General features: G+C 41.1%; 1 pseudogene; it reads right to left on the reverse strand.

Moving 5' to 3' along the window:
• LOC122890332 overlaps positions 1 to 13,149 on the reverse strand; it is a 165,812-nt pseudogene that overhangs the window by 123,580 nt on the left and 29,083 nt on the right.

Raw genomic sequence — 13,149 nt, forward strand, 5'->3', positions numbered from 1 at the left:
AGAGAAAAAAAATGAAAAAAAATTAAATTAACTGCAAGACTTAAAAAAATCACAGGGAGAAAGCCATGAGTTCCATGCTTTGCTTTCTCCTCTGGAATTCTGCTGCTCTCCTTGGTATTGAAACCGCACTCCTTGGTAGGTGAACTTGGTCTTGGCAGGATTTCTTGTTGATCTTCGAGGGGAGGGGCCTGGTGTAGTGATTCTCAAGTGTTTTTGTCCCAGGCAGAATTGCACCACCCTTACCAGGGACCGGGCTGAGTAATCCCCTCGGGTTTGCTTTCAGGAGCTTTTGTTCCCTGAGCACTTTCCGTAGAGTTCCAGAGGACGGGAATACAAATGGCGGCCTCCTGGCCCGGAGAAACCGAGAGCCTGGGGCCCCACTCCTCCCTGCGCCCTCAGAGAACAGCGCCCAGTTACTCCCATCTGTCTGACCTCTGGCTGTGCTCCAAGCTCACGGAGCCTGCGGCCGGTTCAAGGTAACCCCGAGTGCAAGCTTACTGTCGGCTCTGTCTCTGTAGCTGGCTTTCCTGTTCTAATGCCCGCAAGCTCTGCGACACTCAGACACCCACTGTAAGGGTCTGCCCCTCCCAGAGGAACTTGCTTGTGGACCCTGAATGTAAGGGTGGGTCAGACTGAGTGGAGACATCCAATCAGTGAGGCGTATGTATATCCACTGGGGAAATGGGAATTCAATTGGCCGCCTGTGTGGGGGCGGGGCTCAGCCACCCCCATAAAGGTTGCTCTGCCAGGCTGTAGAGGGGCTGCTGCAGGAGAGCGGTGGAGCCCGCCGAGAGTGGGAGAGCGTGGCGGAGAGCGGGGCGGAGAGCAGTGGAGTCGGCGGAGAGTGGGACGGAGAGCGGTGCGGATAGCAGTGAAGTCGGCGGAGAGCGGTGAAGCGGTGCGGAGAGCGGTGGAAGTCGGCGGAGAGCAGGGGAGTCAACGGTGAATAGAAGAGCTGTAACAGCTCTTGTAAGAGCTATAACCGCGTTTGGCGGTCCAGCCTCCGGCAGCCCCGAGCCGCCGCCTGCAGCCCGCAGCCTCCAGCCTCCAGCCTCCGGTGGCCCCGAGCCGCAGCCTGCAGCCTCGAGCCGCCTGAGGCCCCGCCTCCGGCGGTCCAGCCTCCCGCGGCCCCCAGCCGCCGCCTGCAGTCTCCAGCCGCCTGCAGCTTCCAGCCTCCAGCGGCCCCGAGCCACCACCTGCAGCCCGTAGCCTCTGGCAGCCCTGCCTTCAGCAGCCCCGTGAGCTGCCGAGACCTCAGCGGTCCAGCGGTCAGCAGTCCCAATGCCTACAGCCCCTGGACGCCAGCGGTCGGCGGTCCTGATACCTGCAGCCCCTAGACGCCAGCGGTCCCGAGGCGCAAGCAGCCCTGAGATGCCAACGGCCCCTAGACACCAGCAGCCTCGCCGCAAAATGCCTCACCACCCCGAACCACAAGTGGCCTTGTCCGCAGTGGTGGCTTCCTCCGGGTGGAAGCCTGGTCAAAGTAGCATCGTGGGGAGCAGAGTCTGTGTCATCCGGGTTGTCCTCCTTGTCATTGTTGCTGTCATTGTTGCTTCTTCGTCATTGGGAGTGGCCTCATCCAGGAAGTGGTCTTGTCCAGAACGGCCTCTTCTTGGGAGCGGCCTTGTCTGGGGAGCAACTTCACTGAGCAGTGGCCTTGTCTTGGGAGTGGCCTCTTCTTGGGAACGGCTCCAATCATGCAGCGGCCTCATCTGTGGAGCAGCGTCATCTAAAGTGGCCTCGTCCAGAGTGGCCTTCTTGGAAGTGACCTTGTTGGGATCATCGTCACCGCCTTTTCGTAAGAGGTAGCTCTGACCGGTCGTTTGATTCCTGATGCTTGGCACGAAATAAAGTTTTGCTTGACCTTCGCTTTGTATCAGTCTCGTTCCTTTGATCACGGACCCTAACACCACAATCCTTCTGTGACCCTGCGGGACCTGAGGCCACGCTGACCCCGCGTGGGCTTCGCCCCAGTTTAGCCTCTGGAGCGATGTCCCTCAGCAGAACAGACTTTTAAAAGTCCTGATTTTGTGCTCCGTTGCTCTGCCACTTGCCGGGAGCTGGCCCCTTCCCCTGGGGTCTATCTTCCCGTTGCTTTGGATTCACTTCTCCGCCAGTCCTACCTTTAGGAAAGTGGTTGTTTTTCTGTTTCCAGAATTGCTGTTCTTCTTCTCTTTGCTCTGCCGAAGGATTTGCAGGTGTTTGCAATGTTTAGATAAGCTATCTAGCTGATCTCCTGCTAGCTGGAGTAGTCTCAGCCTGCTACTTCTCCACCATCTTGACTCCTCCCTGAGAGAGGTTTCTAAAGAAAAAAAAAAAAAAAAAAAGTGTTGCAAACTGTTATTCACTATTGAAACTCAGTGAGGGGCAGATAGGATACATTGTAGGGTTGTTTATACCTGAAAATCATTTTAAAAATTGGTAGACGAGGTTTCGGTGATGATCCTGAGTGTCTCCAGTCTGGATATCCAAGTTGGTTCTCCACATCTGGACACTTACAGTATCACACAGCATGTTAAATGGAGTGCTGAATTTTGTCCCTAAAATTTCTGGCAAGCTCTGCAGACCATTTTCATATTGTACAGTGTGATAAAATATACTGTCATCATTAAGTATTCTTGAGGTTTTGCACTTTTTTTGGTACTAATTTATTAGGCAGCGATGTGACATAAACTGTACATATTTTGGGTGTTTTCTCACCGATATCCTTGGCAACGAGTGAACACATGGCTATTTCTAACCCATTTCCTTTAAAAATAAAGTTAGTGGAAAAACTGTTAAGTTTTTGATGAGGCCTTCTGGGGCAACCTATGAATACATATAACAAGATGTTCAAAATCTCTCTCCCAAACCCAGGATCAGCAGCAGGGACCTCATTAGGCAAAACTTAGAAATGAGGATTGGAGAACACAGTCTCTCACTTCAGATTCACAAATGCTGTCGGAGGAATTGTTGGTTACATTTTCTATTAAAACAGCAGCTGTCTGATGCTCTGGGGTTCTCCCAGATGACAGCTGGAAAAGCTGTAATCCAAAGAAGGGCTAGCTTTGAGAATCCAGACTGTGTTCCCTGAGAGCCACAGTCTGTTAGAGAAATAGTCACAGGCTTGTCAACACTAGCGATGTTTGCTGTTTGCACATATAACATACTGATAATATTCATTATTTGACACTTCTATTAGGATGTTATCTTTATTTGGAGACTGTTTCATGCCTTAGGTCCTAAAAATGAATAAAGGTTCCACTGCAGTATTCTGGGGCTTATTAACATATACCTGAGACAAACAAAATAAATGGCAGATGGTACCTAGTGTATTGAGTAGTACGTTTAACATTATTTTATTTAATCTCAGAGAATATTGTGTAGTACATTTAACATTATTTTCTTTAATTTCATAGATTATTCTTAAGAACTTTCATAATTTATATTTAGGAATTGTACTAGAATTATCCAGCTTAAGTTTATTCAAATGACTGAAGCAAAATTCCTGCTTTGTTGTGAGGAACCAAGGCAATTCAAGAGTAAGTGGAAATGAATGTGTATTTCAGTTTTTTTTTTTTTTTAATCTACTGGGCCATCTCACTTTCTTAAAGATACAGGATTTTTTTTTTACAGGATATTTTTTAAGCTTCAGTTCATTTTGTGCCTTTGACAAGCTTAGCTTAGGAATAACTGTTAGCAAGAATCAGTTTTTTAAGAGAAACAAAAGTCTTTGTGTGTGTAATGAGTCACTTTCGCCTTGTAATGTAATAATCTGTTCAAAGTTCAAAGAAAAGTAGCAAGTAGAGAGGAACAGTTCTCACTCATACAGGAACAGGTGATAGCCACTGTGCACCTAAAAGGATCATGAATGGTCTCTGGGATTGCATAGGCTTCTGGATGTTGGTGAAAAAAGTGCCTATTTATCTGCTCAGGCTAAATTTTGAGGTCCAGTCCGCACTCCCTATCTGGAATCCCTCCAATTCCCTTTCCAAGCCAAAGAGTCTGGTAATATGAAAAACCCTCACTCATTTCTCCTAAATCCTTCATCTCTTGTATATGGCCCAAGGCTTGGTCTCTGATAGTCTTCCATTGAGTTACTGAGTGATGGTAAGTCCAGCTGAGTGGAGAAAAGGGCCTCAAGTTCTATATACATTGAAGATCAAGCCAAGGGACAGTTTAATATATTATGCCACTATACATTTTATTACAAAAACAGAATGCTTCCCACTGTAAAGTTTTGGAATTATTGTAACCACACCCCATGAAGTAGAGATTCCTTTTTATATTCTTCTATTTCTACACAGTTCTCAAGACCCCAACTCTCAGTTCTCAATTACACCAGTCCATTGAGCTTGGCTATCTTGAATATCCCCAACCTGAAAGTTCTCAATAACTTACCGCCCTCAATCCCTCCAAAAATGTACCAGTCTTGCCTCCAGAAACTTACTATAATCCACTGGAGAAACTTACTCATGACAGAATTCATAAACATGAATGTATTAGTGTAGAGTAAATTTGTTATAACTTTTTCATTCAACAAGATGCATGGCTTCCAGTAAAGATGCTTTGAAGAGTTATTTTTTAAAAAGATACTTAACCTTACTGGATTGTGAAGATTAAATTTAATGCATAGGCTACTACAAATGCCATTCAAATATAAAGTCAACACCAAGTCTTTGCCTAATATGCACTAAAGATATTCTGTTGATGTTAAAATTAATGATAGCATTTGGTTGAGCCTGCATTTGTTCATGTCCCACTCAGATGAACTATTGTTCTACTATATATAAAGCCCAGATATTCTGTTTCCTGGTACAATGTGTTTAAGACAAGGACAATGTTCTCAAAATAATTAAGACACCTGTTGAAGAACTCTCCTTAACAGAGTACATGCAAATTTTTTATTATAAATTGTAAACAGTGATTTAAGCATATAGATCAACTATGTATGACCTCATACATAATTGTCATGCATGTAAATAACATGGTTTTACTGCATACCAACTGACTCATGTGTTACTAAGTTGACACAAATCCAGAAGATCCCATGTATATCTAAGACAGTTCCAAGGGGGTGTGACATTTGTGAGCAAGGGAAAAGGAACTGGGTGATAACAAGATTGTTGCAATTATACTGCTACAAATACATATAAACAGACAAAGTAAATACAAAAATGAAGAGGCTAACATGAGATATCCTCATTGACTGCCCCCCCAAAAGTAACTGCAAAAAAGTAGAAAGGAAGAAATATATTAGAAAAAAACAGGGCAAGACATAAAGAGAAAGGGAAATCAAAAGACAACAATAGCAACATGATCTTTTTTCCTAAACAATAGCAAAATGATCTTATTTCCTAAACCTACCATTTAACCAGCTATATATAAACGCAAAAGAAGTATCAAATTGCCACATTTCAGCAAAATTTGGATCTCTCTCTTCTGTAATGACAGGACTATGTATGGTATGGCAAAATGTACTTGGGTCTTCAGTGACATCTCTTTTCCATGCCCAGTGCCAGTGGGAACATGCCAACATGGAGATGAGAAAGCAAGTATAAATATTTTCATGTTGTGCTCATTAGTGGTTAAAAATATGTGTATATTTGTGGTAAAAAGTGGGTAAGCAAATAAAGTGGAAATATTTTTATAAGGAATACAAACTCTTTCATAGTCAATTGCACAGCAAGAGAAAGCTTCAGAAGCCAAGGTTTAGGAACACCAGTATGGTTCCGGCATTTTCCTCTCAGTCGACCAACATCTACTGTAAATACACGGAGGAATTTAAAAGCCCACAACACGATTTTTATTGAAGTCATCAGAAGTGGAGAAGACCAATTTAAAATCAACCGTGATTTTAAATAGGGGCTGAAAAGTGTGGCCTATGAGGCAAGGTTCCAACTGGTAAAAATTTTAAGCCAAAGAAAGTATTCTTTATAAAGGCAAGTAATTTGGTTTAAAAGGAAAATTTAAATGTCACGCTAAGACCTGGACTGTGACTTCCATTAGGTTGTATATTTGGCCTTCAAGAGACGTAGTGAAAACCCCCTTATAGCTTTCATTAAGGGAAAGAAAGGACATGTGTTAAAGTAGATAATAATACTATTCAACTTTGTAATTGAATATATTTATGTAGGTTAAAACAGTAATTATAGGTTTATGTGTATATATAAATTTATATATGTGTACAATAAGCATTTGTTTATTCAACAAGTATTTATTGATTGCCTGCTGTGTTTCGGGCATCGTTCTAAGTGCCCAAGACACTTCAGCGAATAAAATGGACAAAGATCCTTGCATTTGTGAAACTTACTTTGAAGTGGGAGACGCAAGAGACGATGAACCCATGGACCACTATATCCTATTACATGTTAGAGGTTAGTAAGGGTTGGCGGGGTGGGGGGGGTCAGGAATGGGATAAGGAAGGATTGCAGTTCTAGGTGGGGTAGAGCAGGGAAGACTTCATGAACAGGTGACCATTTGAGTAAGGCTAGCAAGGGAATTTTAGAGCAGTATCTGAAAGTACAATCCAGGCAGAAGGAACAGAGTGTGAGAGGGTTAAGGTTTGCGTTGTCTGTGGAGGAAGAGCAAGAAAGCCATGTTGGTAGATTAAAGTGAGGGAGAGTGGGGAGAAATATAAGAAATTTGAAAGGTTAATTAGGAAACACATCATTTTGGCCTTTGGGCATGGAGGGGACTTGGCCACTAATTAAACTCATCATATACTCAAGCAGACACAAGGCACGCAGAACTGGAAAATGAGTTTCCCACCCTCCAAGGAGCGCTCTGCCTGCTAGTGTATACAAACAATTAACGGCAGTGTAGAAAATGTGGAAGGACTCCATAGGTGCTCTTGTGATGTATTTCCTTGATCTGGAGATAGGAGATACAAGACTTCCCTAAAGTGAGCCCAAATTTTGAAATGGAATTAAAATCCAGTCAGAGGAAAAACAGGGAAAGCTTTCCCAGGTTAAGGGGCCAGCATACACACGTTATTCAGTTCACAGCTAATTATTGGACAGGGAGTTCAGTTCTAGGAAGAGTTTCAGACATAGGGAGGGAAATGGTAGTGATCAAACCTGCTATCAAACCTGATATCCTTTATCCCTCACAGAGAGGGATAAAATCAATCAAGGGTAAATGCATGGAATATTCAGGGAACTTCCTTTACTTTGTGTGAAAAATGTGTGTGGAAAGTGACAATGGGTGAGACCAGATAGGCATAGGGTGGCAGATCTAAAGGGTCTAACTTTTATGCTAAGAAGTTTCAGTTTTATCCTGGGGCATCAATGAAAGATATTCCTCAGGGAAATACAGAGCCATTTTCTCTGAACCCGTGTCAGATACCAAAAAGATTATACAATTGAGAATACAGGAGAGAGACTACCACTGTTTTCAAAAGATAGCTTCCAACGGCCTTCTCCACCCCCCCTCCCCACTTCTCCTTGTGATGTTTGGAAAGAAAACACGACTGGGAGAGAAGATATTAGAATATAACCTTCTGTATGTAAGAAGCTCAGGAGTGTTTACACTGTTTATGATTCATTGCTACGCCCTTCTCCATGGGAAAATTTCCCTGGTGAAACCCTCGCATTCTTTCATTGCAAAATAAAAGCTTAAAAATAATACCCATCCATCCTTGTAAAACAACAAGCCAATTTAAACGTGGGGGGAAACAACTTGAAACAGGTTGGGGAAGGGTACAGAGGGCTTTCGCTTACTGACTTGTGTTAGTTGACTAGATAAGGACATGCTCCCTCGCTTTTATGTAGGCTAATCTCCCATTGACCCCCATTGCCACACCACGGCATCCATCACAGAGTAAACAGGAGTTTTTTGCTTTCTCAATGTATCCACTGACACTCTTCTGACTTCTCCTTGAAGATAGATTATCTTCTCCTCCAAGTTACTTTTCATTATCTGAAGTCGACCTGTATTTTATTCTGAATCAGAATGAACTCTATAAAAGCTTTTCTTTTCAGGTAAATTTGAATTGAAAGGTGTATGTAGTCTTCATTATTATCTCGGATTTTTCAGATACCCCAATTTTTTTTTTTTCTAACTTCAAGCCTTCCCATAGTAATATTATCAAGACCAGTCTTGTGGTCCCTGAAAAGTTACAACAGTTTTATATGCAGGTGATCTAGGCAGTTAAGAATTATCCCTGGAGTGGAGCCCCACAGATGAGTTTCCAGCCCCAAAGTTCCCTGAGCTGGACATGGGTGTTTTAACACAGCAGAGCTAACCTTCTTCAAGAGGTGAAATGAAGTTCTCTTTAAAAGTCACCAAAGAATCTGCCTCACTTAAGAAACCTGTGGCATCTGAGGTGATAACAGAACTGAGTCATTTCAGGCTGGCTGCCCAACTTGACTGAAAACTTAGTGACAGATAAAACATAAATCAGAGCCCTTATCACTCTGCTTCCTTGCTTGCCAAATGGGGGGTTAGTTTATCAGCAACCTGTAGGCCCGTGGACTGCTTTTCCCCTTAGTGCAGGACAGCGGGGCCGAGCCGGCTGGAAGCTAAATGACTGTTCTAAAACGTGTTCATGTAAACAAGCCAGGGGAAGTCTTCCTTGAACTGCCAGTTAGTGACGTGTCATCCATCTCACTAAACTGTACATTTGATAGGGGCATATCATCGATATCTCAAAAAGAAAACAAATAAAAAGAAAAGAAAAAAAAAGTTCCCTGTTTTAGGCTGGGACCGCTCATGTTGATAAAAGTACTAAGAATTAAATTGCTGGGCCCATTCAAAGGAAGGTGGGGGCTGAGGCAGAGAAGGGTTTTCCCCCCTAAGGACCTTTAGCAAAATCACTGTGTTTCTCCAAAAGAGCGTTTCAATTTTCACTAAGTACAATACTAGCTGAAGTATGTTTTCCTAATATTTAAAGGAATAATTCCACGAACCTCTTGGAAAGATGTTAAAATTTATGTTATTTCCCCCCCCTTTTTTATATGGTTTGCCTGTAAGAGCGACATAGTTTTCCAGGTATTGGTATAAACTTCACAACCCAATCCTGTGTTGCTGTTCTGACTGGCCAAATAAAAATTATCGATACCTGCATAAAGTGAAGTCATCTTTTATATAGGGGCTCGTAGCTTCCCCCCTCATCCTCCCAAAAAAGGTAACAGCAATCTGAGGGGCTCACGGCAGGATCCTCACCAGTAAGAATATGAGTCTTCCATTTGGAAGAATGGATACACGTGTTTTCAGACATAGAGCAACTAATTCTACTTAGAAGGGAAATATGTGACCTTTATAAAAGGCCAAATATTTGTGTGCTAGCATTGAAATTAAAGGAATTAGTCTAGCCAAAGGTAGAGTAGATGGCTCAAAATTAACTAACTTCGGCATTGTTAGAAATGTTGGATGTGATGTTGGTAGTTTAAGAAGAAGAAACAATACGTTCTTTATTGTTTGAGTCTTGGACCAAGTAAAATTACTTCCTCTCAGTAAAGAGTATTAAGAGTAGCACAGTGCGTTCTCATAAGTGATGAGCTCTGCTATCAGTTTCCTTATGTGGCAGAAACTCTAGATGCATATGGATGTGCATTATTTTGGCCACACCTGGATATTATATGATGTGTTGTGTGAACACTCCTTCCCCAATCAGGATTGGCTCAGAGCCACTGAAAACTCAGATGTTTCCATTTAAAACCCAATGCATGGACACAAGTGTATTAAAAAAAGATAAACCTGTGATCCACCAAAGATTTCAGGATATGAGTTTACAAACACTATACAAATGGAGGCCAGAAACATTGTCTTAAAAAAAAAAAATCACTCAAGAAGTTATTTTGAACATAGATTTTAGGTAATGCCTTACAGGTTATAAACTATGCTTTTGCTTTTGACTTGATCAGGCTCTTCTGTTTAAGTAGAATGCATTTTTTTTTAAAGCTTTGGAGTTTCATTTTGTTTTCTAATGTTGAGACATGTAGTGATCATTCCTTCTTCTCGCAATTTAATGCCATACTACCAAAGAAACTGAGCTTGCAAAGTATTTTAAAACATCGGTATTTTTAGAGAAATTATTGCTAACTTCCTAAAATGGAACTGATCTAACACTATCTCTCACTGGCAAAAAGATCCAGACTCTATTACATTTAAGTGCAGTATTTGCTTATTAAGGTTTTGCTGTATTAATGTTTTGGACCATAATTAGGGAAATGGAGATTTCTGGCACACTTTAGTTGCTTTCTGTATTTAAGCTGTGGAAGTATATATTTGATTTTTGTATTATTCAAAAATCTACTTTTCATTCATCAAATATTCTTGAATGGGTACTGTGTCCGATAGTGTATGTATCCCTTTATATAATAAATACAACATACTTATATGCGCTCAAAGATATATAATAATAGAAAGGTAATACACTGTTATAGATTTTAAGGAGCTTTCAATCCAATTCCAGATAAAATATCTTGAAAAATCTTAAACTGTGAATATTTTGAAAATGATCAGATATCACAAAATTTTAAGAGTGAATTTCATTAATATCTAAACAGAGAAATTAAAGATGGCTCCAATTAGAGGCTCCCTGTGTTTGTAAGGGCTAGTAATCTTGTCCTGACTTGTCACCAACTTTCAGAAGCACTCCAGGTATCTGAATAAGTACTGATATTGGAGTCACTATCTTAAATTGTCTTCTCCAATCTTATACTTATCTAGGACTTCAGAGGAGACCCTACTTTATTATCATTGCCCTCCAGAAAAAGAAGAGTCACAACCTGTTTCAAGTGTTAAACAACTCTGACCCTTAAGAAATCATTTCAGTTAACCTCCAACCTTGATGCTGCCATCTTAGCTTGTCTCATTATGTCCCTAAAAGATGTCCATTAAATTGTGTTTTGTCATGCTCTCCTTCAAGCTCAATCATGCTAATTTCTGTCTTTCCAGAAGTAATCCTAAAATTGTCAAGTATACTCTTGATGTTGTTAGGTTTATTTTCCACTCAATATTATAGCAACTTTATCTATTTGATTAAGAGCTTAAAGCTCTGGGAGATAGCCTGGTTTAATAGACTAGAATGGATCAGGAAGGGTTTCACCCTTGGGTTATTGGATCACATCTGGTCTAGGTCAATGATGATACCAAATAGGTGACTCTTCATTGGTCTACACCAGCACTGTCCAATAGAAATATAAGGTGAGCTATATATGTAGTTTTAAATTCCTAGAAACCACATGGAAAGGAGTGAGAAGAAACAGGAAAAACTAATTTTTTTTTAAGATTTACTTATTTATTTTAGAGAGAGAGAGAGAGCATGAACAGGAGGAGGAACAGAGGAAGAAAGAAAGAATCTCAGGCAGCCTCCAAACTGAGTGCAGAGCCTGATGCAGGACTTGATCTCAAACACTGAGATCATGACCTGAGCCCCAAATCAAGAGTTGGTCACCTAATTGGCTGAGTCACCCAAGTGTTACAAGAAAAACTAATTTTAATGATATCTTTCATTTAACTCAGGACAATATATTGTCATTCCAACATGTAATCAATAAACAAAATTATTAATGAAACAGTTTACAGTATTATTTATGCTTTCTTTAAAATATGGTATGTATTTGACACTTGTAGCTCATCACACTTTAGGCTGGTCACATTCGAGTCATCAATAGCCGCATGTGTCTAGTGGGGACTGTATTGGACCACACAGGCCTACAGAAACATGCTGTGATAAGCACTGGGGGTTATACTTAACTACTGAATCATTGAATACTGCATCAAGGACTAATTATGTACTATACAGTGGCTAACTGAACAGAAAAGAAAGAAACTGGATGGCAGTTTCAGTGAACCTCACTCAAACTATGGAAACCTTCCCTGCTGATAAACTCACTTGGATATGAAAACTGAATCCATTCTTCCTATTTGAGGTGGCCCTTATTCTCAGACTGTGCTATTTATTCCAAGTCTAAACAGCAGTCATTATAGGAAGTTGTATCACATTACAGAATATTCAAAAATTCTACATGGAGTCTATAAGCTTGCTGGTAATTACCTAATTCTCCTTAATCAAAAGAGGCATTAGGTGTGCCTTTTTTTTTTTTTTTTCCTTTTTCGGTTTATCATTTGCCATGGCTCTGTTTCAATCAACCAGTCAAGCACTATTTACCAGGAAAGAGGCAGGCGGGGGTGGGGGGGCAGGAAAGCAGGCTCTCTGCTGAGATCATGACCTGGGCCAAAGGCAGAGGCTTAACCCACTGAGCCACCCAGACGCCCTATGACAAGTTTTGCCTTGTAAGGGCCTTAAATGGACTTGTCAGACTACCCTTTTGTAAAACTCCCCTGTAGTCATTAAGAATAAACATGAAAAAATACCTTTATTCATTTTTCTTTTGTCTTGTAACATTCAATGTGGCAAGTTTTCTAGGAAATAAGAACTCCCTTGCAAACAAAATCAAATTGTTCCAATGTTTTCTTTTCAGAAATATTTTGCAAGTGTGCACAATGGTGATGTGGTTTCATCGTATCTTGCATATGTTATCTGATCTTTCTCTTCTTAAAAGAAACAGCAAGGGGGAAAAAAGCAAAAACAAATAAACAAACATTAATTTAAATAAAAATCATGAAGTAGTATCCACAGAGATACAAACATCCACAAAATGGACCACCAATTTCAAGTGTTCTGTGGGCAGGAGTTGCCTATGTACAGACAGAAGCTCACTGAAGAACTGAGACGGAATGACATCCTTCCCAATAAAGTAAATTCAAGTGTTTCTGACCAGAGTTGAAAGGGAAGCCCAAGTTCTTGTTAGATGTTCTACCAGCTTCTAACAAAGCAAAGTGCTCAACTTCCCTTGGCACAACATGCTCTTTTCCTCTATTTATCAGCTGGCTTTAATGTTCTCTCTTCTGAGCCTTCAAGTTTCTGTGACCTTAATATGACATTTTAGTCGGGTGATTAATCGCCATTAAATGGCACTGCACTGATTAAACGAAGGCCTTGTTGGCACACTAGTCAGTTACAATGCAGTGATTCACTGTGATAAGCTTAAACATACACAATTAGATGTAGTAATATCCAATTTGTCAAAGCTCTTGAGGCTTAATTTTCTGCCACAACGCTTGAAAGAAACAGTGACGAGACCAAAAGCTCCGGATTTATTGCTTGAGTACCTTCCAGTAAATTGATCTTGCCCATCATGTAATCTCATTTTGGACATT

This window comes from Neovison vison, chromosome 11, assembly GCF_020171115.1.
Source record: "Neovison vison isolate M4711 chromosome 11, ASM_NN_V1, whole genome shotgun sequence".
In the NCBI taxonomy this organism is placed as follows: domain Eukaryota; kingdom Metazoa; phylum Chordata; class Mammalia; order Carnivora; family Mustelidae; genus Neogale; species Neogale vison.